The sequence below is a fragment of the Podarcis filfolensis genome, assembly GCF_964270895.1.
Source record: "Podarcis filfolensis genome assembly, chromosome: 8".
NCBI lineage: Eukaryota > Metazoa > Chordata > Lepidosauria > Squamata > Lacertidae > Podarcis > Podarcis filfolensis.
The window spans coordinates 61681363-61693960 of record NC_139611.1 but is presented as its reverse complement, the minus strand read 5'-3'; the positions used below and the strand labels follow the sequence as shown (position 1 = coordinate 61693960).

Below are 12598 nucleotides of genomic sequence, written 5' to 3'. Positions count from 1 at the left end.
CTGCTCGCTCAGCCTTTCTCCCGCTCTCTGACGTGCGCAGATGAGCCCCGCCCACGGAGTCCCCTTCGAGCCCACGTGATGTTTCCCGCCCGCCTTTCCCTTGTTCCGCCTGTCCGCTTTCGCGTTCTAGGGGGCGGCGGCTCAGCGAGCACCTGTCCTGCAAAGCGCTTTCAAAACGGTCCAGATCATTAAAACGCGCTGGTTTTTGCAGATGTCAGAGAAAGCCACCAGGGAGGGAGATCACTTATAAGCATCTCTTTAGTCTTAAGGGCTGAATAGAGCCTCCACGTGCAGGAACAGTATACCGAGGACAAACCGGGTAGGTGGGTGAAGAGGCGTTACCCCGTTTCTCTGCTTTGTGGGCTTCCTAGAGGTATCTTGCTCTGTGGGAAACACGGACTACTAGGTCCAAATACTCAATTATTTTGTTACTAATACTCTTAAATTGCACCTTTTCATTTTTGTTTCTTACAAAGAAACACTGGGAACATAAATGTATGCTGAAGGTGTGGATTATAAATAATGTAAATAGAATATCACTAGCAAAGCCTTTCCTGTGGTTCTTAAACTGGCTACCATTCCAACAGGTACCTAGTTAGTTCCAGAGGTGGCAAAGAAAGACCAATGCCCATCTTTGATCCCTTTTTGCATCTTCAAGCGTCTCCGTACGTATTTTGGGCATTCCACTTCCATATTCTAGTACAGGGGTCAGCAGACTTTTTCAGCAGGGGGCTGGTCCACTGTCCCTCAGACCTTGTGGGGGGCCAGACTATATTTGGGGGGGGGGAATGAACAAATTCCTATGCCCCACAAATAGCCCAGAGATGCATTTTAAATAAAAGGACACATTCTACTCATGTAAAAACACGCTGATTCCCGGACCCTCCGTGGGCCAGATTTAGAAGGTGATTGGGCCGGATCCGGCCCCCGGGCCTTAGTTTGCCCACCTATGTTCTAGTACTTCTGCCTCCTTTAAAGCTTCCTGGTTTACCTGCTGTCTCTTGGACACCTCTCTTATGAACTGTGATTGACTCACCTTTGGCAAACACACACAAAAACCCACTCAAGGATATCAGAAGAGGGACCAGTGGCTCCCACTTCCCTGTGTGTTTACTTAAGTCGTCTGCTTTCTCCATCTCTATCCTGGAGAGTTTCAGGATTCTCAGAAGTGAGAGTGGTTTCTACCTGTAGCCTAAGCGGATCTGTAGGCAGGAGTCTGCAATTGCACTAACTACTCACCATGGTGAGTGAAATTCTGCCCTTTTGGTAGCATGACAAGCCAGCTACTATCTCTCAGCCAAACCTACCCCACAGGGCTGTTGTGAGAATAAGATATTCTGCTGAACTGAACTTCTGATCTTATGGTTTAGCAGTTGTTGAACTGGTTTAGTTATCAGATTCAGGTAGGTAGCTGTGCTGGTCTGACACAGTCAAAATAAAAATAAAAATAATAATAAAATTGTTCAGTAGCACCTTATAGACCAACTAAGTTTGTTCTGGTGTAAGCTTTCCTGTGCATGCACACTTAAGAAGAAGTGTGCATGCACACGAAAGCTTATACCAGAACAAATTTAGTTGGTCTATAAGGTGCTACTGGTAATTTTATTATTTTTTATTTTTGTTTTGGTTTAGTTGTCATGGCTTGTTTTATTGCATATTAACAACTTTGAATTGCCCTAGTGGAATTGGTGTTGTTTATTTTAATTTAATCTGGATTTTACCATTGATTTTATAGTTGCAAACCACTTAGAAGCCATTTTGGCATACAGTGGCATCTCGGGTTAAGTACTTAATTCGCTCCGGAGGTCCATTCTTAACCTGAAACTGTTCTTAACCTGAAGCACCACTTTAGCTAATGGGGCCTCCCGCTGCTGCCACGCTGCCGGAGCACGATTTCTGTTCTCATCCTGAAGCAAAGTTCTCAACCTGAGGTACTATTTCTGGGTTAGTGGAGTCTGTAACCTGAAGCGTATATAACCCGAGGTACCACTGTATAGGCAATATATAAATAAATAATAAAGTAGTGGAGGAGATCTGAGCTTCTTGGAGGAAGAGTGGAATATAAATGTAATAAATAAAAATATATAATAAAGAGAATCTGAAAATGCTGTCCTCTTACCAACCCTGATAGCCCCCTTAATTTCTTGTTCCCTCTTCATCTCTTCCCTAGCACCCACTACTCTTATATTGTGTTTTCATCTCACCTGCTTCCGCCCCCCCTCCAGGATTATAATAATCCAGGGGTGACAAGCATGGCACCCATGGGGACCCTCTTGAGGTCTTTCCCTGGTGTCCACAAAGTCGCTGTGTACTGCTCCAGCTGTCATGAAGTTGGTTTAGAGTTGAAGGAGGAAGTTGGAAGAATGGCGCTTTTCCCCACTTCCTATTTCAGCTTAATGAGCTTCTCAAGAGTTGAATTAATTCTATGGGATACAACTTTTACCCAGGTCCCTTAGAAAAAGTAAAATGTATGTGAGTGGGTACACACACTCTTTCTTCCTGTCTCAGAGAAGGGTAGCTCACCCGGGAGAGGGAGGTGACCAGAGGGGATGGCACACGCGCAACAGTCATTCAAAAATCTGAATGCGCCCACAGATCTAAAAAGACTGGTGACCTCTGATATAACCTATCTGCCTTGTGCTACCTGTTAGTGGATTGCACTTGGATTACATATGTTGTGTCTAGGCCTGCAAAATACACCAGGCAAGAGGCAGGCCTGTAGCTTTAAAAACATGCCAGGAGAATGAGTGATGGGGGTGGGAGATGGGGGGCCCACAACAGCAACAAATTGTCTTTAAGAAACTGTATAAATGAGAGTAAGGCGCGTATTCACCATTTTGACTGTTTTCCAATCGCCCACAGCTACACTTGTTAAATTGAGCACCGCATGTGTAAATCAAAACAGGATGTTTTCCTTTACTGAACAATGGCAGAGCCCCATGCCAGTTTTTTAAGTGTGTGGATCCAATTTGGATTTTTAAAATAGGTTTTCCCTGTAGATTGTGAAGCATAGTGCTCGCTACACACAAAGCCAGGCTGCCTAACTTAGGGGTTTGTATTATTTTATTTCCAAAAGAAGTTAACCAAAACCAGGGGGGCACACTAACCAGCAGCTATCATCCTTGCCGATTTTTATTGTGCCCTAGGGTACAATTAAATGCTAAGGTTGTTATTGAATTGTCTTGACAGATTGAATTTTCAAAAGAGAGGCGAATCGGAAAGAAGGTAGGGAAAACATATAGACTGAATTTTCAAAAGGAAGGAAGAAAAATAAAGATTTATACGTACTAAGCCCTGTACGTCAATAAGCTCAGTCCAAAGCTAATTATGTATTACCAAACAGGACTGGAAAATTCTGAGGCACCAATTTGACCTGGTGCCATAGAATATGATATTAGTACACCTGGTAATTTGAACTACAGGCAGCAACTGCTTTGCGACCATTCAATTGATGTGCAACCGCCAACGCACGGGTTGTTTTGGACCTGGAAGAGCATGGAATGGGGCAGAATGGGCTTTGTGCTCCACCGGCATGCACGAATGCCTGGAATGGAAATGGGTAGCTGTATTTTGTCAGCTTTGTGCAAAGCTCAGACCCAGCGCCACACTTCTCCATATTTTGCAATGCTGTTCTCCAGCCAAGTAATGTGTACCAAAATTTCTATTCTAGCGTAAAGTGTGCATAAATACATATATTACTGAAAATAACACACATAATGATAAGGAAAAAAATGCTTTCAAAAATGTGTATGTTAGGCAGAATTTACCCAACAATGTTGCAGTGAGCCTCTAGAAAAGCAGGGATTAGACTAGATGGTATTTTAGTTCCTTCCTTTGGAAGGTAGTGTGGGGACAGACACATCCATGGCTTTTACGTCGTAACACCCTCCACAGTGGCACCCAATGGGTTAATGGAGCCAGCTTCTTTCCTGGGAATGGTTGCCTTTTGCCTCTCACCAATCATCAGAAATGGTGTTTACTCTCCACCTGAGATGGGGGAATCGATTGATGTGCACAGGTGAAAATGGATTGCAGCCCACTTGTCCAGTAGTGTCAATGGAGGTGATTAGCACTTGTGTCCATTTCCAGCTGATTGATAGCGCAGGTGAGAATCACTGCAAGGTCAGCCAGGACCACATCAGCTTGGTGCCCCCTTGCTTGGCGGAGAGTCCCTGTCAGCTGTCAATATGGACAAGGACATGTTGGAAGAAGACAAGCACTTTGCCTGAATTCAAAGATGCTCGGGACAGTCTGGGCACAGTAAGTTCAGTTCAGAGAGACCAAAGAAATTACTTAAGCTAATATATAATTAGCTCTGAAATAACTCTGAATAGATGAAGTTAAGACTTTTCAGAGTCCTGATCTACATGTGGAAAAACATTGAGGCTTTACTAGACCATGGGCAGGATTCAGCTGATTCCCACTACCAGAAGCCAATGGAAGAGCTACCCATAGCACAATAGGGCTTCTTCTCTCTTCTACCACGATGCACCCCCTACAGCTCCTGAAATTGGCCCAGCGGGGTTGGAAGTCCCGAAACAGCATGCTAGTGGTGGTAAGATTGCCATGTGTGTTCAGCAGTGTAGCTAAAAAGGCCAATGCAGTTCCAGGGTGCATGCAGCAACAAAAGAACCTAGTGCTAGACTACAATCTCCGTCAACCCTGACAAGTGGCCATTCTGGCTGTGCCGGATGGGAGTTAAAGTCCCAGCAACATCCGGTGAGCCACAGATTCCCTTCTGCTTAGGATACGTCTGCTGCGCACTACAGTTCCTCCAAGTCTTGGCTTGTGTTCAGGAGATAGTAGCTCTAGAGCCACAGAGTGATGCAAGGTGACAGGCAGGCAAGCGTGGTTTTGGGGAAATGACCTAATGGGGCAAATTTTACTTCTAGTAGGCCAAAATTAGCTCATGAGCCAAGTTCCTCTGCCCCTGCTTTTGTGCCTGATAATAGAAATGGCTCAGGCAAAGCCTCTTCTGCTGTTCAAACTGGGAGAGAAAGGTTTAAAAGCCCTTTGCTGACCTTGGGAGGAAGTAGGTGTAGTCTACATAATACTGGTAGGGAGGTGTGTCTACTGCAGAGATGGGGAGCCTGTGACTCTCCAGATATTGTTGGGACTCCAGCTCCCATCAACAGTAGCCCAGTGGTCAGGGATGATAGGGGTTGTGATCCAGCAATATCTGGATGGCCACATGTTCTTTGGCCTTTTTTCTTGTTGATAATCTGTGGTTTAATTTGCACCAAGGCTCTATTGCCTTATTACTAAAAACTGCTTTAAACAGTAGGAGTGTTGGAGCAAACTGGGGTGTGGGGAGATAAACATTTTGTTAACATAGCTTCTGGGCAGAGTGCAATTGGATGGGGCTTTCAGTCCTTTATTAAATTAGCAATCTAACACTTTTTTCACTGGAACAGTTACTGTATGAACATTTTCCTATTTATTTAAAAAATACTGCCCCCAAAGTGTATTTGCCCTAATTAAAAGATCATGACACTGAAAAGGAAATACCAACAAAGTAGCACGATCAGAATGATAATAGGGAAAGTAGGCTGAGTGACAGACAGAGTATTCTGCCCAGGACTTCACTGTACATGTCAAATCCATGATGGCTTCTAGGCTGCCACTACTTTGCAGGAATGAATCAATCATATACCAGCAAATTTAGGTTGTGCAGTTAAAGTGGATTTTGGTGCTCTTGTGCAATAAGCGTGCCCTCCCCAACTTTTTCGGAAAGAAAGTGACAGAAGAATGCACTGGAAAGGTGAATGCAAACGAATCAGAATGTATGCTCAATAAATCTCCGTACGTTTTTTGTGTGAACAGAAATCAGGATGAATCCCCAATAAGGAGATCATCTGGATGAGCCTCAGGCCCTTTGGAAAAGGTGGAAGAGTAGTGTAAATATTTTCTGCATCTCCAAAGACTGTGCTGCTTCTGTATATTTATTTTAAAAAGAAAGAAAGAAAAGGAGGTGGATTTTCTGTGGTCTGAGAAAAGATAGAAGAGCCCCAGAGAAAACATAGGATGACAACACTTGGGTGAAGATGAATGTGTGTAGATGCCCCATGAAAGTGACTGAATGAAGCATAAGAACATATCACAGCTTGCCAGATCAGGCCATTGACCCATCTAGTCCAACATCCTGTTCTGACAGTGGCCAACCAGATACCAGTGGGAAATCTGAAGGCAGGACAATAACAGAAGAGCACTGTCCCTTCCTGCGGTTTCCAGCAAGTGGCATTCAGAAGCATTACTGCCTTTGATAATGGAGGCCAAGCATAGCCATCATGCCTAGTAGCTACTGCTAGCCTTATTCTCCATGAATCTTAAGAGTCATCCAGTTTGACAGCTGTCACTGTCTTCTGTAGGAGTGAGCGCCATAGTTCAGCTATGCTCTGTGTAGAAGCAGCCCTAACAGGAAAAGAAAAAACATTGGGGTCTGGCTTTGCTCCCAACTTCCAGTGTCTTATCCCTAGACCAGAAATGGGGAACCTGTGGCCCTCAGCTCCCACCTTCCCTGACCATTGACCATGCTGGCTGGACCTAATGGGAGTTGGAGTTAAACATCAGGTCCCCCACCCCTGCCTTAGACAGGGGAAGGAGATAAACTGGGGAGGAAAAGGAGTTAATGGGATATTTTTAGAACTGGTGGCAGCAGACGTCAGTCCATGCGGAAAAAAGAAACACTGTGCTCCACAGGTCATGGGATGCCTGCAATGATGACCCCGAGTGGATGGAAACGCCACGTCTTGAAACAAATCCTATCTGACAGTTTTTACAGTACGTTCGTTCAGAGCAAAAATGCCCTGTCCCCTGTCGCCCAGATTGAAATTATTAAGGAAGACAGACATTTCACTGACAACGCTAGCCCCAGGCGAGAAAATATTCCTTCTGTTCCTCTCTGAAGGTCAGAGCTCACATCATGCAAAACACTTAAAAACACACGCGCACGCACAGGCACAATCATGCATGCACTTACACATGCAGGGCCAAAACTTCTTCACTACAGACAGCCTTAGATTTATTTATTTTTTTAAGAAGCAAGGGATTTATTTCGTATTTAGCAAATCATTCTATCTATAGGATTCAATTCCCTGATTTATTTTGGGGGGCTGTTTCCCAACTATATAATGCCCTTTCTTCTTACTTGATGCTTCTCTGTCCATCCGTGTACCTCACCCCCACTCATCCATCCATCCAATCCCTTCCCCTCCAACTCGGGATGGGCAAATCTGTCCGTTTCAGTTTCTGATTTTCCCAACCTTAAGTTCAGTTCTCTACATTTTCATATCAGCTTGCAGATTTGTTTTTGTTTTTAAGTGCTCTCAGAAATTCATCCACATTTTCGTGTGAATTCCTTTTAATATATACTGTTTGTGGTGGGAATGCAGTTTTGTCTCATATACATATTTTTGCAAAGTGATTCCCTCTAAAATAATGCACGTTTGTATGTTATTTTCACAGATATATGTATTTTTATGGACACTTAAAAATACTCATGAAAATTAATCCAGCATTTTAGTGTCTTTCTCCTAATATACATATTCATATACAATTTTGTCTAATACAGTCGTACCTCCGCTTACATAGCCTCCACTTACGTAAACTTCGGGATACGTAAGCAGCAAAGCCGGAAGTATATTTCTGGGTTTTTGCTGCGCGTGCATGCGCAGAAGCGGTCTCTCCGGTTGCAGAAACCTCGGGATCCGACCGGAGCTCCGAAACGGATCCCATCCACAACCAGAGGTACCACTGTAAATACATTTTTTGCACAATGCAAAAACGTGAGAACCAATCTCAAGATGTTGACAAAAGAGTCATGTGCTTTTCGTGAATGCTGTCTCCCAAGCCATTTCCAGATATCCCTCATTCTCCCTTGATATAGTGAGTCATTGGCCTTTCCCCCTTTCCCCTTTAAAAATATATAATTTAAAATTTTGGAATCGCCCACCTGGCCACAAACTGTGGCTTTACTATGGTGGGGAAATGGCAAATTACTGCAGCACTGGAAAGAGAAGTCCACACTCTCCATCCAACAATGGGCTAAGGAACTACACTGTCCCTTTTTGAACTCGCGGTATTCTGGCAAGATGGCAGGAGGACTCATATCTGGAGATCTGAGCTGCCTTCACAGACACACATGCAATACAATCAATGTAGCAGGTGGTTTTCCTTCATATAACACCACAGCAAGGCATCTTACACCTCCTCCTCACCATGCTTTTCTGTTTCAGCTTGGGAACTACTGGCAAAGTGCAGCGGTGGAGGAGGCCACTCGGGTGCCTGGGGCAGTGCACCCAGGGGCGCAGCGAGCTGCCCATAGTGGTGTGGCACACCACAAGGCCTTCAGAGTCTGCCTGCCTCCTTCCACTCAGCCGCCCTACAGCTGGGGGGGAGGCAGTAGGCCGACCATTTGGGCAGCATGAAGCCTGTGCGCGCCCAAGCCACCACGTCTCTCCCAGTGAGTGCCACCCACCATTTTGTCACCCCCCTCGGTGACACCGGGAGCAGCCCACACCCACCACCCACCCCTTCCTCCGCCCCGGCAAAGTGGTGATGAGTACCAGAACTTCCTCCACTTCATGGCAAGGCAAGCTCCCAGTGAGCCCTGCTAGATGTGTTTGTGTAGATGTTGCCTCAGCAAAGGCTTATGAGTCATCTGAAGCATTCAAAAGAATGGCAGGGCTTGCCAGATTTTTACCAAATTTTGCATGGTGGTTCCTGAAATCAATAAGCAGCTTTTTAATGTGTGCATCTCATATTATGTATTTTAGGAAATTGCTTGTTCAAAGAGTCTCCTGGATCAGGCCATCATGTTTTCGCAGTGGTCTACCACATGAGAAGCCCACAAGAAGGAGCTGAGTGTATCAATGCTCCCCGTCAGGTGTGATTCCCAGCAACTGGCGTTCAGAAGCATGGCCACGATGCTTTGAAGCTGAACTAGATGCTGGACATTGATGCTGGACAAGATAACCTTGGTCTGATTGAGTAGGGTTCCTCTTAGGTTCAAGTCCAGTGTTGCCTAGTGTTGTCTGCCAGCAGCTCTCCCGGGTCTCAGACAGGGGTGTCTCCCTGCTGTGTCCTTTCTGTGGGGTGGGGAGAGATGCATGTCCTCAGTTTTAGCTATTGCTCCCATGCAAAACAGGTTACTTCTCACTTAAACAGGCCATTGAGCTTCCATCACACATGTTTAGACCCAAGGAAACAAAACTCTAGGGACTAGTAACCTTGGAAACAAAGGGGAGTTTTAACTGGGAATCCTTCAGCTGATCATGGATCTTTTCTCCATCTCCTGCTTTAAACTTTCCCTTTCTTTCTTTCTTTCTTTCTTTCTTTCTTTCTTTCCTTTTACAATTTCCATTTCCATTCAGAGGAAAGTTGAAAACTTTCCCCTCCTTTCTTTTTCCCTCTCTTCCACACTTCCTTTACTCCCACTCCTCCACCCCCTAAGTTTAATTCTGAACAGCCGGCTGCGTTCAGCCTGACTGGTTTGTTATGGCTTATAATTTGTGTTAGGATTAATTAACTAATTACCGACAAATGTCCGTTGGCAAGATTCTGCTTCTGCTTGTCAACTTGAAGTATTTAATTATTTTAATCATTTACTTTCATCTTCAGAATTTATGCTCTTCGAAGAGCGTTTCTAGGCATCTTTTAATTATTATTCTAGGGGTTTTTTTACCCCTCCCTGAGATGGCAGTCCGGGTAGGGGGCTGGGAGCAGAGGCTGATATAATTTCACATTAACTATTTCAGCTAATCAACTTGCTGCAATTTTGGAAAATTGTGTTGGATTTCCAAACCTTTTGATGCATTGAGTTTCATTGTGGGTTTCCCCATTTTGTTTTCCTTTTTTGTATTAGCAAATAAAATGGGTGAGCTTAATGGGCAAGGGAGGGTGGGTAGAAATCCAGACTCATTTCAAAGTATCCAAAATATGAAGTCAAATAATAGCTGTTCTTCCATCAATATATTCCACCACAACCATCCAATGATTAGAATGGTGGTGAATGTTGTTTCCTGTAGACTCCATTTTGCAGGGGCACAGAGCATTTTTGCAATCAGCACTAATAACATATTTAAGGTTGGAATCCTAAACTCTAGTGAATATGCCCCATTTAATGCCATGGGAGTTACTTCTACCTTGTGTGTCTCTGTAGGGATGAGGTAGAAATTAAATTCACTGCTCATTTAAAGACAGATCTACATAATTTGCTCTCTCCAAAACAATACGTGAACCGTGACACAGCCATGTTGTGAAATTTGCACATCTCTTAAATTTTCGGTGCAGTTCTCCAACCAAAAACTGTGTACAAATATGTATATTTTATGGTAAATTGTGCATAAAAAAAACAAACATTAGTGAAAACAACAAAGAAGAGCCATATAAGTCTTGGTCATTTTCATCATATCTCTAACATTAGGGGAGATTGGTTTGGAAAAATGTGCATATTAGGCAAAATTGCATATAAACATGTACATAGTTTTTTGTAAGTTGCTTTGAGGGGTTTTTTATTTTACAATCAAGCTGTGTATAAATTTTATGGACTACGTAAACAAAATAATACTAAGAGAAGGTTGTACTAAAATGCTGGTGGATTTCCATTATGACAACTTGCAGACTGATGTGGAAATGTAGAGAACTGAATTTAAGATTGGGAAGCTGAGAAGCTGCAATTGGTACAGATTCACCCATCCCTATTGAAAACTCACGTTGGCCGAAGGTTGGCAGAGGATGGCTCACTATCTGCAGGAGTCTCCTGTTTGAAGGGCTGCCTGGCCCAAGTCTCTAAAATGGTAGAGCAGAAGCGGCCTTGCAGTTGCCCATTCTTGAAAGAAAGATGCATCCACATTAAAGATCTGATTCCTAAATTGTGAGCAGGGAGGGATGGATGGACCTCTCTGTTTCTCTCTTTGTCAACCTTAAAATTCAGTTATCCACATTTCTGCAGCAATTTGCAATTATAAAAAACACTCATGAAAATTAATCAGCGTCTTAGTGTGAATTTCCCTAAAAAAATTATTTTTGTATGTAGTTGTAATGAATGTACCTAATTTGCAAGCAATTTCCCTTACTATAACACATTTTTGTACATTATTTTCAGCAATATATTCATTGTTATGCATACAACACAGACACATTTTTGTAAACACCGGAGAACTGCATTGTAAAATTAAAAGAAGTGTTGAGTTTTGAAGGAGGGCTATGTTTCAATTGTTGTTTGGGAAAGTTTGAATTGAGTAGCTTCACTTTTAAATGCAAACCGAATTGAATTTCTCCTGCATCCCTAATTGTAAGGAATGTAAGGAACAGACTTCCGGACAAGGAAGTAACTCTGGGAACTCACTGGGGAATTAGCCAGCCTCTAGAGAATCTTGTTTAAAGTGCTACTTTACGGAACGTTTTGTGAGAAAACTTACAAAGCCTCTGTTTTCTGTCTCCTTTCTTTAAAGCTTACCATTTTCACAAGTTTGGCCATTTTCAGCCAGTGGGATCCTAGCCTGAAGGAAGATGATCTTATAGCACCTGGAGATGAGACATTATTCTCTACGAGGATATGGAAACTCTGCAGCTCCTGTTTACTTTGAACCGGGCACCCCTCCTCTTTTCCCTTATTCTTCGCAAAGTTAAAACTCCTGGATCTGGTTGCAACCGTTTAATTTTGCAGTTTAGGGCTGGTTTCTTAGGGGCATTTATTCATTTATTTTATTACATTCACATCCCACCTTTCCTCCAAGGAGCTCCATTGTTCCCCTGCTCCCCAGTTTAGCCTCACAACAACCCTGTGAGGTAGGTTTATGCTGAGACACAATGACTGGCCCAAGGTCATCCAGTGAATTTCATGGCTGAGTTGGGACTTGAACCTCGTCCTCCCAGGTCCTAGTCCAATACTCTAACCACTGCACCACACTGACTTTTCTCATAAGGGCATTGAAACAGATAACTTTTGAACAGCGTGTCAAGAAGCAAGTTAGTATGTTTTTGTGGCCTACAAGAAAAGGGTCTTTTTCCACCTATTAGAGATTTTTGTAATTAAGCCGTATATAAACTGTTGAAATAAATGAGTAAATAAAATCGTTTAAATAGCTTTTTTCTGTTGTTTTGACTTGAAAATGAGCTTTTAAAACAGAAATGACATATAACTGTTTTTCAAAAGCTTTCTAGCATCTTTGACAGATATATATCTATTTTTTTTCCACATCACCAAAAACACCACAGCAATGTTATACACCATTGTTAAGTATCTGGGAACTGAAAAGAAATGAAGCATTATTTTTGCTTCTTGACGAAACGTTTCCTAGTTTTTCCTGCCTTATATTATCTGCAAAGGAAGAGACGTGTTGGCTTAGAGAAAAGTCCACCCCTCTTTTTCATTCTCCAAAGTAAGGAGCTAGAAAGAATCTGGCAACAAAAACTCTGTCCCTAACATTCAGAAGCACAAATGAATCCCTCAGATTAAATAGCAGACGAGGCTTCACTATTTAAAAGATTTCTCCGGGGTACGTAACTAGAGAGGAGCTAATTAGGGACAAAGCAGCAGTATTATTATGACTGATCATATCACTCTCGGTGTAATCTGGAGTGATGTCTAAGAAGA

The 12598-nt window shown here is 43.1% G+C and overlaps 1 long non-coding RNA gene across 2 annotated transcripts; it reads left to right on the top strand.

Moving 5' to 3' along the window:
* The first annotated feature begins 58 nt into the window (after positions 1–58).
* LOC310767980 lies at positions 59–12088 on the top strand. 2 transcript variants are annotated; one of them, XR_014551134.1, is made up of 3 exons: positions 59–319; positions 8775–8886; positions 11454–12088. It is a non-coding gene; the product is annotated as an uncharacterized lncRNA (long non-coding RNA). The 2 variants fall into 2 exon arrangements; XR_014551135.1 differs by lacking the exon at positions 59–319 and having other exon boundaries at positions 7624–8886.
* Positions 12089–12598: the final 510 nt, after the last annotated feature.